A 12,161-nucleotide genomic window follows, 5' to 3' on the forward strand; every position below is an offset into this window, starting at 1 on the left:
CCTATAATTAAGCCCACTTATTCTAAAATCTGAATTATCCATCACCCCTCTCTTAGTCATCATCCTCTACCATTGCAGCTAGCCTTCCCTTGCACCTAGTCTTTAAAAATGCTTCAACCCCATTGGGACTTCAGCCCTACTTTTTTTCAGTGTTCATTGCCACCTTTATGCCTTCCTCTTCTTTCTGGAATGCTGTCTCTTTTTCATTCTTCCATAATCACCTGGTGAAGACCCAGCTTTGGCTAAATCCAATTTTCTACTACTTTGCTCCTCCAGCTGAACAGCTCAGTGTGGCTGGAGAAAAGCACTAACCCTTGCTGACACTCTCACCTCGTTTATGACCACAGCCTCAAGTGAGTCTGCAAGGATGGTCCAGAAGTTCTGGCTTCTGTAATCTCCAGTATTATTCCTACCTAACTGGCAGTGTCTATGTATTGGAGGGTCCGAAGTTGCAGTCCTCAGACACTTTTATTTTCTATCCCTTTGACTCCCATGCCCAGATGAGCTCATTTGGTCTCATGACTGTTAACAGCATATATACACTAATGCCTCCCAGTTTCTAACACCAGATAACCACCCACAAACCTCACACTTTTCATCTACATGGATCCATTTAATGTACACTTAGGCATCTGAGTGACAGCCCTTTAAATACAGTTGTTCAAAGCAAAAACCTTGAAGCACCTTGGATTGACTGTCTTCATTCTCTCTTTCTCTCAACTTTCTCTGTCTCCTTCTGTCTCTCTCTCTCACCTTATAAACAAATGCTTTTGGAGCTTAACCTTCAGAATATATATCTGAGTTTTAACTTCTTCTCACTGCTTCTGTCATCTTATGTTAAGCATGTTGGGCATATTCTTTGTCCACATGTTCTCCTGTCCTGTTTCCTCATTGCATTCAAGCCTCACTTGAAATATCGCCCTGGCAGACTGTGAAAATAGTACACCCTTTCTTTACCTTTTGATTTTTTAGCTATCATTAACTAATGATATATATTATATATATATATATATATATATATATATATGTACATGTGTATATATATACATACATGTATACATATATACCCACATACACATACACATGTGCGTATATTGTAAAGATTTTGAGTGGTTGTCCCTCACTCTTTATTTTTTCCTATAAGTCTCATTGTCTTAACAATTATAGGTGTTCTTATCCTCTGCTTCTTTAGTTTGGTGACCTATTTTAACAAGGAGTAAATCTTATACATAACTCACTAAGAGGATCCATCTATATATTGATATCTCTACAATTGAATAGGTGAAAGAAATAAATGAGTAATATAATTTCTTTACACCGGCATGGCTTACTGAGGTTATTCCAAACCACTGAGTCTTTTGCTCCTGATTTAAAGTGGAATCTGTGTACCTATAAAGAAGTGGATTAATAAAATAATATTATCGTTTAATTGGAATTACCAGAAGACCATACTCTTTTGGAAAGTGAGGTCTCATCTTATACTTTATTATAACAGATTTGCATTGTGACAGTAGTAATTTTTAAATCACTCTAAGAGTAATGCGTGGGCATAAAGGTTTCTACATAATATGAACTCCTTGAGACAGGGCTGTGTCTTATCATCTTTGTATTCACTCCTACCCAGGATCTCAGTAAATGGTAGGAGTGCAGTAAAGATTGGATGAATGGACGAATATTTACTACAGGTATTTCTGCTAAAACAAGATACATGCATTCCTGTTGCTCTGCAAAATCATACATTAAAAATAGCAGGGTTTTTTAGGGATATACAAGGATTGGGTCTGTTCCCTTAAATCTATGCCACTTTATAACCATAGCAATAGTAAAAGCAGTACTTGATACCCCATAAGCTTGCACCATGGCTGCCATACATATGTTAACATGAAAATTTAAAAATTACCTAGTGAAATGCTACAGCACTTTGATTCGAACCCATTTGCTGGTTGCTCAAGCAATGCACATGAAGGTAGGTCCCTGTGACAGAGGAGCTGATGTAAATGTGGGGACAGGGCCACTATGGCCAGCCTTAAGCCTAAGGGGCATACCTAACACCTCTCTGGGAAGTGACCCCTGGGTGCAGGCTCTTTTGTGTAGATTTCGTGTGTATATATATATATAATGCATGTAGAAATGTTTTCTGTTGCCAATGCACCACTGAGCAGAGAGCTTTTGCTTTCCTGTTGGAATTTATAATTTGAAGGTTGTAGTTCTGTTTACTGACTTTCCTTATCTGGATGAAAAGGGCAGAGACATGTGGTAAGATAGACTGTGTTGTCTTTTGTTTGAAGGGTCAGAGTTCATTGTCAAGCAAAGGCCGGGAATAGGTTTGCGAACAACTGAATTGTACTTTCTGGAAGGGGCACCTTGATGTTTGTCCAGACCTTGAAGAAGCAACTTTGATCAAGCAGAGAGTGGCTGGATCTGTGCAAGGGCCAATGTCAGGGCTATCACTGGGAGAGGCCGTGGCATTGAAGGCTTTAGCCTTGACCAGCCTGTCCTGTACATGTGTATTGTCTTTTAGTAAAAGAGAAGTAAGGAAGTATCTACTGAAGAAATATGTGGGCTTATCCACCAGGATATATCTTATGTCTATTCAGATTTAGACATTTGCTGCCCTCCGATGCCTGGCTTTGAAGAGATCAGGATAGTTCAGTAGGAGCAGAAGGGGGAATTGAGAGATGGAGTTTATTTTGTTTTACTAGAAGACCAGAAATTACTAAAAATAAGCAGAGTTCATATACTGAACTTCTGAAGAGCAAGAGCAGGAGCTGTACTCAAGAAAAGAGAGAGTTTGGGAAATTCTGAAGGTACCTTGCCTTACTCTTTTTTTTTTATTTCCTTTCTTCCTTCCTCCCTTTTCCCTTCCTTCTTCCCTCTTTCCCTCCTTCCCTCCCTCTCCACTATCTCCCTCTCTTTATGTCTTTCAAGTATATCTTCATTGAGAATATAATTCAGATAGCATAAAGTCATACTATTAAAGTATAGAATTCAGTGGCTTTTAGTAAATTTAGACTTGTGCAATCATCACCACTATCTAATTCCATTAGATTTTCAGCATTCTATAAAGAAGCCCTGTACCCATTAGCAGTCATGCCTCATTCCCTCTACCCCAGCTCATGACAACTACTAATCTACTCTGTGTCTCAATGGACTTTCTTATTCTAGATATTTATATTAATGGTTTCATACAATATGGCATTTTGTGACTGGCTTCTTTCACTTAGCATAATGATTTCAATGTTCATCCATATTGTAGCATGCATCAGTGCTTCATTACTTTCTATGGCTAATAATATTCCATTGTGTGAATATGCCACATTTTGTTTACCTATTTGTCAGTTGATGGGTATTTGAGTTGTTTCCACTCTGGGAATATTATGAATAATGCTGTTATGAACATTTATATACAAATTTGTGTGTAGACATCTGTTTTCAGTTTCTTGGGTATATACCTGTGAGTGAAATTGCTGGGTAATATGCTAACTCTATATTTAACACTTTGAGGGATTGCCAAAGTATTCTCTAAAGTAGCCACACTATTTAACATTCTCACCAGCAATATATGCGGCTTCTAATTTCTCCAGTGTTTGTTAGTTTCTGTATTTTTGACAATTGGTGGTATGTATGAAGTGGGTGTGAAGTGGTATCTCCTGGTTTTCGTTTTCATTTTCTTAATAAGTAATGACTTTGTGTGTCTTTCCATGTGCTTGTTGGCCATTGTATAACTGCTTTGGAGAAATGTCTGTTCAAGTTCATTTGCCCATTTTTGATTGGGTTGTTTGCCCTTTTGTTGTTGAGTTGTATGAGTTAATTTTATATTCTGAATACTAGACCCTTATCAGATATTTGATTTGCAAGACTTCCTCACATTCTTTGGGTTGTATTTGTAACTCTTTTCATATGTCCTTTGATGCATAAAAGTTTTTATTTTTGATGAATTAATTTTATCCATTTTTGTTGTTGTTGTTGCTTGTGCTTTCAGTGGCATATCTAAGAACCCATTGCCTAATTTATGATCAGAGAAATTTACACCTATGTTTTCTTCTAAGAGTTTTATAATTTCAGTTGTTACCATTTGGGTCTATGATACATTTTCAGTTATTTTTTGTACATGGTGTGAAATATGTATCTAAAATTCATTCTTTGGCTGAGGAAGTCCACTTGCCCCAGCACCATTTGTTGAAAAGCTATCCTTTTCCCATTGAATTGTCTTAGCATCCTTGCTGAACAATAGTTTACCATAATGTAAAGCTTTATTTCTGGATTGTCAATTCTGTTCCATTGATCTACATGTCTATCCTTATGCCAATATCACACTCACTGTCTTGATTACTTTATAGCTTTGTAGTAAGTTTGATATCAGAAAGTGGGAACCCTCCGACATTGTTTTCTTTTTTCAAGATTATCTTGGTTCTTTGTGGTCTGTGATGGTTAGGCTTATGTGTCAGCTTGGCTAGGTTATGGTGTCCAGTTGTTTGTTTAAAGAAGCACTGGCCTGATTGTCACTGTGAGGATACATCATGGACTTAAGTCATTAGTGCATTGATTTTTTTCTATGGCTGAAGACATCTACAATCAACAATGGGGCTGCACTTAGCAATGAGAGAAGTCTCAGCTAATAATTGAAGGCCTCAATGGGAAAACTTAGGATTTCAGAAGTCAAAAAGAGAAATTTCTATCTTTTCTTCATCCAGCCATCTTCTCCTGGGGAATTCATCAAAACTTTCATAGGACTTCCCAGCTTGCTGCCTGCTCTATAGAATTTGTACATGCCAATCCTCACAGTTGTGAGCCGATTCCTATAATAAATCTCATAATATTTATAAGTACATAGATAATATTTTGTACCTCCTATCAATTCTGTTTCTCTGGAGAATCTTGATTTTGATACCAAGAGTGTTTCTTGAGAAATAAAATAATAATGATGTGATTTCTGATTTGGTTCTGGGGTTTTTGTAATTGGTTCTCTAATATGACTAGATTAAGAGACACCAATGACTCTATTTCCAGCAATCAAGATAGTACTGATAGTCTTTGACATGAATTGGCAATAGAGATATGCAGAGTATCACCTTTGGATACTGCTACTCAAATGTGGTTAAGTGACAAGGCTGGGTGACAGTATATTTGATACTTTAACAGGATATTACAGAGTTAAAAAGAATAGTTGTGTTGTTGGGTTTTTCCAAAATATGCTGGATAGAGGTGCTAAAGAAAGGATTGAGCTTTGGCTTCAAATTCCCAGTTCAAGCAGCACATGAAAGACATGAAGGTATCCATGTGTGCCCTGAAAGAAACTCTTATTTCTTGTAGCCACCGACTTGAGATTTCTGAAAATAAGACTAGGAGTGTCATTGTACAAATGGCTGAATCACAAAAACAAACTGAATTAGTGACATTGCAAGGTGTCTGCTGTTAAAATGAAGGTATTGATTGGGAGGGAATGGGATTCTGAAAATTGGAATGGGAATATATGGGCTGAAGACGATGATGGTGGGGACTTTGAATTCCTAGATTTCTGCTGAGTCTTCTTTGCCAATTAAACTGGTCTGCTGTGAGGATCAGCCATCCTTACTCCAGTCTGCCCTGAAGAATCAGCCATCCTGCCTCCACCTGAAGAGATTAAACCTGCTGTGCCTGATAAACTTGCAATTCCCTCTCCTGAGGAAACAGTCTTCACGCTTTTGTCTGAAGACATTAATCCTGATACACCAGATGAAACAGTAGTGAAATACCCAGAGGTAGTTGGCTTGCAAGATACTGCTAATTCCTTTCATGAACCACTCCACACCACCTCTCTTTCACAGTCCTGAAAGATGAGGTACAAAGTGTCACCCATGAAGAGGGGTGCTATACTCCAAAAGAAATCCATGATTTTTCTGATTTATGTGGAGAGAAATTAGGAGAATGTGTGTGGGAATGGATATTAAAGGCATGGAGATACCCCCTTCTAAGGTGAAGGGTAAGATGTTGCATCTGGCCCCTCTTACAACCAAAAAAGAGGCACAAAGTCTAGTTGGCCCTCTTTGGATTTCGGAGGAGGCAACATATTTCTCATTTCATTTTGCTACTACTCCAGCCCATTTACCTAGCAACTTGGAAAGCTATTTGTTTTGAGTGGGTACTGGAATAAGACAAAGCTTTGCCATAGATCTGGGTTACCATGCAAGCGGCTCTGTCACTTGGGTTATATGATCCAGCAGATCCTATTGTTCTGGAAGTTTCAATGGCAAATGGAGATGCTGTCTGGAGCCCTCAGCAGGCCCCTATAAGAGAATTACAGGGTAGAACCTTAAGATTTTGGAACAAAGCCCTGGCATCCTCTGCAGTTCACTACTTTCATTTTGAGAAACATCTTTTAGCCTGCTCATGGGCATTCGTAGACACTGAAAGCTTAGCTATGTGCCACCAAGTTACCATGAGACCTGAGTTGCCTGTCATGAACCTGGGTGAGAAAGCCATAAAGTTGGGCATGTATAGCAGCACTCCATCATCAAATGAAAGTGGTATGTATGAGATAGGGTTCAAGCCGGCCCGACCGTACAAATACGTTATACAAGGAAGTGGTCCAAATGCTTATGGCCTCCACTCCTGCCATGTAACCTTCTCTTTCCCATCCCACGGCTGTGACCTTTTGGGGAATTCCCTATGATCAATTAACTGAGGAAAAGGAAATTTGACCTGGTTTACAGATGGTTCTGTGCCGTGTACAAAATACCACCTGAAAGTGGGCAGCTGTAGTACTACAGGTCCTTTCTGGGATGTCCATGAAGGACAGTGGTAAAGGGGAATCCTCCTAGGGGGCAGAACTTGAAATATACCTGGTTGTTTATTTTGCTTAGAAGGATTAATGGCCAGAAGTGCATTTGCATACTGACTCATTGCCTGTGGCCAAATGTTTGGGTGGACAGTAGGGGACTTGGAAGGAACATGATTGAAAAGTTGGGTGAGATCTGGGGGAGAGGTATGTGGCTAGACCTTTTTGAATGGGCGAAAAACATGAAGATATTTGTACCCCATGTGAATGTTCACCAGAAAGTGACTTCAGTGGAAGAGTATTTTAATAGTTAATTGGATAGGATGACTGATTCTGTGGCATTAAGTTGGCCTTTTTCCCCAGCCACTCCTGCCAGTGCCCAAAGGTCTCATGAACAAAATGGCCATGGTGGTAGGGATGGAGGTTATGCATGGGCTTAACAACATAAACTTCCACTCACCAAGGCTGACCTGGCTATAGTCACTGCTGAGGTCCTAGTCTGCCGGCAGCAGAGAACAACACTCAGTGCCTGATATGGCACTAGTCCCCAAGTTGACCAGTCTACTACCTGGTGGCAAGTTGATTGCATTGGGCCACTTCTATCATAAGAGGAGTAGGGATTTGTTTTTACTGGAAGAGACACATACTCTGAAACATGCATTTGCCTTCCTTGTATGTAATATTTCATCCAAAACTACCAAAGGTAGACTTAACAGAATGCTTTATCTGCTGTCATGAAATTCCCACAGCATTGCTTATGATCAAGGAAGCCATTTCACAGCAAATGAAATGTGGGAATGGGTACATGATCATGGCATTTATGAGTTTTATCATATTCCTCATCATCCTGAAGTGGCTGAACTGAAACAACCATGGAATGGCCTTTTAAAAATTCAATTTATTGCACCAACTGTGCAGCAATACCTTGCAGGGCTGGGACAGTGTTCTCTGGGAGAGACTATGTGTGTGGTAAATCAGCATCTACTGTTTGGTGTTGTTTCTACCACAGCTGATATTCTCAGGTTCAAAAATCAAGAGGTAGAAATGGGAGTAGCACCATCTATTAGAGATCCACTAGAAAAATTTTTGCCTCCTGTCCCCATGAACTTAATCTCTGCCAGTCTGTAGGTTTTAATTCCAAAGGGAGGAGTGCATCCATCAGGAGATACAATAATGATTCCGTTGAACTGGAAGTGAAGACTGCCACCCAGACGCTTTGGGCCCCTCATGCCTCTGAATCAACAGATTCTTTTCTTTAAAGGAATTACTGTACTGGTTGGAGTAATTGGTCCTGATTGTCAAGGGAAAATAGTACTGCTACTACGCAACAGAGGTTAAAGAAGAGTTTTCCTGGAATGCAGGAGATCCCTTAGTGCATCTCTTAATACCACGGTGCCCTATGATTAACATCAATGGAAAACTGCAACAACCAAAGACAGGTAGTATTACTAATGGTCCAGACCCATTAAGAATGAATGTTTAGGTCATCCCATCAGGCAAAGAACCAGGGTCAGTTGAGGTGCTTCCTGAGGGTAAAAAAAAGATGGAATGGGTAGTGGAAGAAGGTAGTTATAAATATGACCTAAAACTATGTGACCAGTTGTAGAAATGAGGATTATATGATTATGAATATTTCTTCCTTGTTTTGTTATGAATGTTTGTATATGTGCATAATGTAAATGTCTGTTTTCTTCTCTATTCTATCCCTTTATCATATAACATAACTTGTATTAACTTTATGCCACATCTTATAAGTTACAGAATATCAAGTTTAAGAGCTAATATTTATCAAAGACTTGTATCCTCTTCTAGGGAAAAGGTTAGTGCATTTCCAAATGTATACAGGACAATTAATTTATGTTAGGCAAAAGTATGACTGTCATTGTTTATATCTAGAGATTAAATATGGTTTAAGACGATGTGTATGAGTATCAAATTGACAAGAGGTGAACTGTGATGGTTAACTTTATGTGTCAACTTGGCTAGTTTATGGTGTCCATTAGTCAGCTGAAATCATTAGCCAGTTGATTGTTATCTTGGCTGATTACATCTACAGTCCGCAAAGGAGATTGCTTTCAGCAATGAGAGAAGTCTCATCTAATAAGTTGAAGGCCTGGAGAGGAAATTAAATGATTTCTGCAATCATAAGGAAGAATTTCTATCTTTTTTTTTATCTAGCCAGCTTTTCCTGAAAGAATGAAACCCTCATTAAAATTTCTAACTAGGGCTTGTCATACAAAATTCAAACTTGCCAATCCCCATAGCCCTGGGAATCAATACCTAAATGAATCTCATATATATTTGATATATATATTATTGATATATATCAATATATCTATTTGTTTCCCTGGAGAACTATAAGTAATACAGCCTCTCTTTCACTTTCACAGAAATTTTCAGATCGGCTTGTTAATTTTTACCAAAAAATTTTTTTCAAAAAAGCAGCTGGGTTTTATAGGAATTGTGCTGAGTCTGCAGAAAAATGTATTGCTGTCTAATAGAAAGTCTTCCAATCCATGAACATGGGCTACATTTCTGTTTATTTAGATAATTTTTAGTTTCTTTTAATGATGTTTGATAGCTTTCAATATACAAGTGTTGCACATTTTTTGTTAAATTCATTCCAAAGTATTTTATTATTTTGATTCTATTATAAATTGAACTGTTTTCTTAATTTCATCTCCATATTCTTTAATGTTAGCTTATACAAATACTGTTGATTTTTGTATGTTGATCTTGTATCCTGTGACTTTGCTGAAATTGTTCGTTAAAAGGTTTTTGTTGTTGTTTGTATTTTTTTGTGTGGAGTCCTTAGGATTTGCTACATATAAGATCATGTCATCTAGGAATAGAGACACTTTTGTTCTTTCTTTATAATTTGGATGCCTTTTCTTTTTGTCTTATTGCCCTCACTAGACCCTCCAGTACAATGCTGAATAGAAGTTGCGAGATTTAACATCTTTGTCTTTTTCCTGATCTTAGAGGGAAAGCATTCAGTCATCCACTACTTAGCATGTTATTAGCTTTTTCCTTGATGGCTTAATCTGGTTGAGGAATTTTTATTGTTTATAGTTTTTTGGGCCTGTTTATCAAAGGTTGTTAGATTTTGTCAGATATTTTTTCTGCATCAATTGAGACCATGTGGTGTTTGCCGTTCTTTCTATTAAAATGGTGCATTGCAGTAATTGATTTTCACATATTAAACCAATCTTGCACTTTAGAATTAATCCCACTTGGTGATGGTGTATGATCCCTTTTATGTGTTGCTGGATTTGATTTGCCAGTATTTCATCAAGGGTTTATACATTTGTCTTCACAAGAGATAATGGTCTGCTGTTTTCTGTCATGACTTTGTCTGGTGTTTGTATCAAAGTAATATTAGCCTCATAGAATTAGTTGGGAAGTGTTCCCACCTCTTATATTTTTGGAAGATTTTGTGAAGGATTGTTAATTCTTTAAACATTTGTTAGAATTCACCTCTGAAACCATCTGCATCTGGGCTTTTCTTTGTGGGAGGTTTTTCATTGTTTAATCAGTCTTTTTACTTGATATAAGTCTCTTCAGATTTTATATTTTTCTTGAGTCAAATTCTGTAGTTTTTGTCTTTCTTGACAGTTGCTTATACAATTATTCATAGTATTCCCTATAATTATTATTATTTTTAAAATTTTATTTATTTAGTTTTTTGCATGGGCAGGCACCAGGAATCGAACCTTGGTCTTTGGCATGGCAGGTGGAAACTCTGCCACTGATCTGCCATCGCACCACCCCTATAATTATTTTTGTGTCTGTAAGATTGGTAATAGTATGCTCACTTTCATTCGTGATTTCAGTGTTTTGAATCTTCTCTTTTTTTTACTCTGGTAATCCCAACTAAAGGTTTGTCACTTTTGTTGTTCGTTTCAAAGAACAAAGTTTTTTATTTCATTTATTTCTGTTGTTTTCTTGTTCTTTATTTGATTTATTTTCATCTGTTCTTTATTATTTTCTCCCTTTTGCTTTCTCTTGTTTTAGTTTCTTCTTCTCTTTTGATTTCTTCAAGTGGAAGTTTAGTTTATTGATTTGAGATCTTTCTTTTTTAATTTATATAACTATAAATTTGCCTCTGAGAACTGCTTAGCTACATATCCTAACTTTTGATATATATTTTCTGACGTCCCTTATGAGTTTTACCATGATCCACTGGTTATTTTAATGTTGTTTAATTTCAATATATTTGTTAATCCCAGTATTTCTTTTTGTTATTTATTTCCAATTTCATAACATTAGAGTAAATATAGTTAACAGTAACATTATCTCTGTTCTTTGTATGATTTCAGTCCTTTTAAATTAGCTAGAGGTCTTATTTTGTGACCCATTATAATGTCTAACCTGGAGAATTTTCTATGTGTACTTATAAAGAATGTATATTAGGTTTGGTGGGTGGGCATTCTAAAGATGTGTGTTAAGTCTACTTGGTTTGTAGTATTGCTAAAGTCTTCTATTTCCTTGTTGATCTTCTGTCTACTTGTTCTATCCTTAATTGGAAGTAAGTCATTGAAGTCTTCAGTTAATATTGTTCAATTGCTGATTTCTCTCTAAACTTCTGCCAGTTTTTTCTTCATGTATTTTGGAGCTGTGTTGTTACATACATATATGTTTATAATTGTTTTGTCTTCCTGATGGATTGACTCTTTTTTTTTTTACTAGAAACTGCCCTTCTTTGTCTCTAGTAACAATTTTTGTCCCAAAGTTTATTTTGTTTGGTATTAGTATAGTCACTTTAACTCTCTTTTGGTTATTGTTTACATGGTATATATTTTTCAATCTTTTCACTGTCAATCTGTTGGGTTGTTTTTGAATCTAAACAATGTTTCTTAAAGACACATGAAGCTGTATCATGGTTTTTATTTTTTTGTTTTCTTACCCATTATTCATATGTCTTCCTGATCAATGTGTTTATTTTAGGCCATTTACCTTTAACGTAATTACTGATGAGGTAGAATTTAAGGCTGCCATTTCACCATTTGTTTCCCATATGTGTATGTCCTTTGTGTTTCTTTATTCCCCCATTCTTGCTTTTTTTTCTCATACACAATTTTAATTACATTGCAGTTTATTTTATTATATGTTTTTGAGTTATTTTCTTAGTGGTTGTCCTGGGATTATAATTAACATTATCTTCCCTTATTCTTGAGTTTTTCTGCAGACCTAAGCATCTCTCTGCAGGAGTGCCATTGGGCAAAGCTATTTGAATGGCTATGAATGGGAGAGGAGGGAACACAATGGGAGATCTAGGCAAGTTTGTTATCTGAAAGGTATCTGTGTTGATGGGTTTATCTGTAAACTTCCTGGTAGAATTTGAGTGTTTCTGTGGTAAGCTTCATTTTCTCTTTTCAGTGAAATATGATACTCTTTAAGTGTC

At 36.9% G+C, this 12,161-nt stretch overlaps 1 protein-coding gene across 5 annotated transcripts in view; it reads left to right on the forward strand.

Moving 5' to 3' along the window:
* Window positions 1-12,161, forward strand: part of RNF144A (ring finger protein 144A) — a 139,591-nt gene that overhangs the window by 21,685 nt on the left and 105,745 nt on the right. Inside the window, exon 1 of one of the 5 annotated variants that reach the window (XM_077153114.1) lies at window positions 1,103-2,807. The exons of the other annotated variants lie outside the window; for them this stretch is intronic. The gene's annotated coding sequence lies outside the window, so the exon portion shown is untranslated. Of the gene's footprint in view, window positions 1-1,102; window positions 2,808-12,161 lie in introns of those variants that run through there. 5 annotated transcript variants of the gene reach the window in all.

Source organism: Tamandua tetradactyla, chromosome 3 (assembly GCF_023851605.1).
Source record: "Tamandua tetradactyla isolate mTamTet1 chromosome 3, mTamTet1.pri, whole genome shotgun sequence".
Taxonomy (NCBI): Eukaryota; Metazoa; Chordata; class Mammalia; order Pilosa; family Myrmecophagidae; genus Tamandua; species Tamandua tetradactyla.